This window comes from Buceros rhinoceros, unplaced genomic scaffold (assembly GCF_000710305.1).
Source record: "Buceros rhinoceros silvestris isolate BGI_N320 unplaced genomic scaffold, ASM71030v1 scaffold16061, whole genome shotgun sequence".
NCBI lineage: Eukaryota > Metazoa > Chordata > Aves > Bucerotiformes > Bucerotidae > Buceros > Buceros rhinoceros.
In genome coordinates, this window is record NW_010394973.1 from 10,183 (window position 1) to 14,562 (window position 4,380).

Sequence of the window (4,380 nt, forward strand, 5' to 3'; positions counted from 1 at the left end):
GTTAGTAGTGATCTGCTCACTGGTGCTGTGTAGTATTTCTTCGTTTCACGGGAAGAGTAGAACCACCAGAAAAAAAAACCCAAAGGAAAACTAAACATGTACATCTCCACCTACTTTTGAAACAGAGGAATATCTGAAGTTAACACATAGTCAGGAACACACCAGAAATTTAAAATGAATTTAAATAAACTTGCTTAACAAACCAAAGCAACCGAAGCTTTATTTCTCTATATAGAAAGATGCATCCCTACGCGCATTTCTTTGAAGCCAAGGGAAACGAACCAGCCATGCAGCCCTTGCAGGAAATAAATCCTCAGGCGGTAAGATATATACACAGAGAGTTTCCCCTTTAGCAGATGATTCCTCTCGACAGATGCTTAATGCCATTCCAGAGAGCCAAACTTTTGACTCCTTTATAGTAGAATATTCTACTACATTTTTTCCAGTACAACAGCAAAACCATTGCATGAACCACCGTATTGCTCGCATCGGGAGAACAAGAGCCGGTAACAAAACTTCAGCAGCTACGTCTCTATCTGGAAACCAGCCTCCCTTTGCAAAGTCGGCACAACGAACGGATATAGAACAAATGAAAGGACTTTTCGTACGAAAAAAATTATCTTTCAACCTTCCGCAACTTCACATCTCATATGGCTTTTGAAGGGAGGCATCAGTTAAAAGAATTTTCCCCGCCCACAGTCAAGTATTGGCTGTATTTAAATACAGCAACGCAAGGACAAAGAGAGGTTAAAAATTCAGCATTCCGTATTACTTCATGTAATACAGCATAAAGTCCCTTTTCTAAGGCTACAAAGGACAGATTAACAGTAATATGAGGTACCAGCATTTATGGTTGGAGAAGTAAAGATGGACAAAAATGATAGAGCATCGTCATCAGACATTTCTTTTTCTTTTTTTTTTTGTTTGGTGGGTTTTTGGTTTTCTTTTTTACAAAATACATGTCTTGATGACCACATGCTTTAAGCTTATATTCATTTATTTTTATATATATATATTTTCTTTATTTGTGGGGGCAATTGAGAGAGAGTCACAAATAAGGAAAGGACACTAAGGTTTTAATAAGGGCAACAAAAAAAATGTTTTCACCAGGATAGATTCACATTACAGTACACCAATATCGACAGCATTCTCTTTTGTCTATTTTTGGTACATAAGATGGAATCTCTCTACAGAACCTTATAAGGCTTCAGTAACTAAAAAGTAAAAAACCTATTAGTTTACAATTTATTTAAAAATTCTGAAAGACACAGCAAGTTCTAAACTTTAGTAGTGCTACCCATACACAACCACCCGGTTTAAGAACCCTTCCAAGGGAGCTTCCAACAGCAGAGTTGTGCAATATGGATGTCTCTTACTACGAGGGGGGGGAAAAAAAAAATTACACATGGCACATCCTCATTCGTATTTCGCAATGTAAAAAGTTACAAACATATCTAATCAAATAAATAATAAAAAAAAAAAAGAATCTGAAGTGTGTTTGTTATGAATCCTAAAACCACTACGAGGAATAATGGGAACTTTCACTCACAGACTATTTACATGGTAATACCCAGGTGAGGGTACACACTGCTACAAAACTCCGAAAACAACAGGTAAACTTGAAATGTTCTCCATAGGGAAGGTCTAGCAGCATGACTCGGTCTGATGCTGTTTGTTTTCTCGATGGTTTCGGGAAGGTGGTTTTAATCTATGTCTTCGTCCAGTTCGCAATTGTCTTTATCATAAATATCTTTTACTAAAAGAACCCGTACAAGCATATTTTCCAGCGTGCTGCGGTCCAGTGAGGTGGCGGTGTACCAGATGGGGCTCTCGGCCGAGACGGAGCACTCCGGCTGCAGGTAGAACATGTCTGTCCTCTGATTCAGATTCTGGGGGCTGCAAGGGGGAAAAGCACAGGGGTTAGAAAAACCGCCCCGCAGGACACAGCAGTGCGCTGGCAGTTCCAACATCCCGCACAATAAATCCTAACGGTACCCGGGCACGTCACAAAGGGAAGGTCAACGTGGAGAGACGCGGTCTCGCTCGCAGGAGGAGTTGTGCCGGGTCTGCGTGCCCAAACCCGGCCAGTCCCACATCCCCCGAGCAGCCTAAAGCAGAGCCTGGGATTTCGCAAGCACACGGGAGCCCTGGACTCCTGCAGCTTTCAAAACGCTGCAGATCCAGGACTTGCTAAACTAGGAAGTACTTCCTATCTATTTAAGAAGCCCTGATTCGCAAAGAGGGCCAACGCCGACACCAGCAAAGGCGCGATGAGGCTGATGAGGCCAGCTCTGAACGCGGAGGCTGGGTCCCCTTGAAAGTCCTCCTCCTCCTCCTCCCATTCTACTGAAAGGCTTGGTCACTGTAACCCTTAAAATCCCTTCGCTCCTGACCCACGATACTCTGGAGCTGGATCCAGCTCAGACACATCCTCTCCGTCACTAGAGAAGATCCCTTTAAGGAAATTCTAGCTTTTTGTCCAGTTAGGCAAGTCGCAGAAAATAATCCTCAATTCTGTATGCACAAATGCTCACTTCATGCTCTCTCCTTCATGAATACCGCAGACTTCAGGATTCAACTCCTATTTCCTCTTTCTTTGGTAAAAATAAGAATTTTTACCAGCTTATCTTCCCAAACTGACTGACAAGATTTCAGGTGTTGCTCTTGCCCTGCTGGGGGGATGCTGGTTTGTTCTGCTCCCACAAAAATCAGATTAAGAGTCAGACAAGAAGCAAACTGATTGTTTAAATGATTATAACAGTTGAAATGTTTCAACCTCCTTCCCACTCTTTCTGACAAGCCAGTGTTTTTATAGGAACAAGCAACGGTACAGTCTTCATAACCGCGAATGAGAGGACCCGAAATCTCAGCTCCAACTGTCCACTGGTTGCCAGGTATATTCCAAACTGCTGGCATTACCTTGATTTTTACAAGAATTTTATAATATTTCCTTAAATCACAACATTACCTTAATTTTTACAATAGCTTTTAAAGCACTAAGTATTTTATTGACGTTATTTCCAAGATGGGAGGTCTCTGTTGTCAGAAGCAGAACCAGAAGCAGCAGTCTGAAACCGCACCATAAACGATGCTCCCAGCGGGATTAAGTGCGTGCTTCTTCCCAAAGTTGAGACGTTTCTTAAGAAAAAGAAATTTATTCTCTCCCCACTACTGGCTGTGTCACTCAATCGAAAAATCCAGCTTCAATCTGGATGCAATATACCCTCCCCAGACCATGACAGTACAGAGTCTGAAGGCAAAAAAAGCCCCTTGCAACAATCAGAATTAACTGGGTTTATGAAAAACAGTGTTTGCGTTAACAGGCTGCAAGTTCCTCTTCACTTCTTTGATTCATCACGTACTTCCACTTTATGTAAAAAAAATTACACAAAATCTACGCTAAAATCAGTTGCGTGAACAGCTGTTCCAATTCAAGTAGTTCCCCACGAAATCCTGTCTTCAAACACTTACAAAACAATGCGCTGCTAGATGAATTTCTTTTTTAAGAGTTGCCTAAGCTTTTCTTTTTAATGTATTAGTTTCTGCGCAGATTGGGGGGAAACGGGGCATTTCTAGATGCTGGGTTACTGTTAGTAGTATTTTCCCTACTACAAACTATTTTAAGCGTGTTTTCAAACCAGGTGTCCCAGTTCCAGATTCCCGATGACTCGACACGAGTCAAATCCATCGTCTCAATCCAATTCGTACTGGAGAGACAGGGACCTCGTGAACGAACGCTCGGCGGCAGAACCCACCAGATCCCTTGCTGGTCATTCCCCGCAGAGAAAGCTGGTGCTTCCAGGTAAGACATGGTACTGCCCATCCCAGGTGAGCCCCTGGCAGTTAACACCGAAGCACCCCGCCGCTCCCACGCGCTCTGCACATCATGCCCAGATAGAGAACTGGAGATTTTAACGCTCTCATTGAGATATTTTTCAGAAGATCTCCATTAATTCCCTTTGCCTGAGTATATTTCATGTTGCATCCAAACATTTGGGCTTTGTACCTGGTCTGCTCCAGACCGCTTCTCTACTACTCCCGTCCTACTCACCTTTTCGACAGATAGCACTCAAACATTTTCACAGGGCATCTCGCTGGATCTGATGTGTTTTCAATTTGTTCAAATACCGGTTCATCATCTTCATGTTTCCTTTTTCCAGTAGTAATTTTATCTTTAAGAAGAAAAGCAACAACACCTAAGCTGCAACTCAAAGTTGTTTCACATTTTGCAGTAAACCTCCCAGACTGGGCAAGCCCACCGAGTACCGCAGCGGGGTCACCTCGACTCCGTGTATCTGCAAACCGGGAACGCAACCCACGGCCACAGCGGCGACAGCTTTTAGCACGGAAACCGGGGGGCTCAAAGGAAACCGGGGAGTC

The 4,380-nt window shown here is 43.1% G+C and overlaps 1 long non-coding RNA gene across 1 annotated transcript; it reads right to left on the minus strand.

Moving 5' to 3' along the window:
• Positions 1-1,055: 1,055 nt before the first annotated feature.
• LOC104501573 lies at positions 1,056-4,207 on the minus strand. The gene is made up of 2 exons (XR_727846.1): positions 4,052-4,207; positions 1,056-1,896 (listed from the first exon to the last, which is right to left on the minus strand). It is a non-coding gene; the product is annotated as an uncharacterized LOC104501573 (long non-coding RNA).
• Between the last annotated feature and the right edge of the window lie 173 nt (positions 4,208-4,380).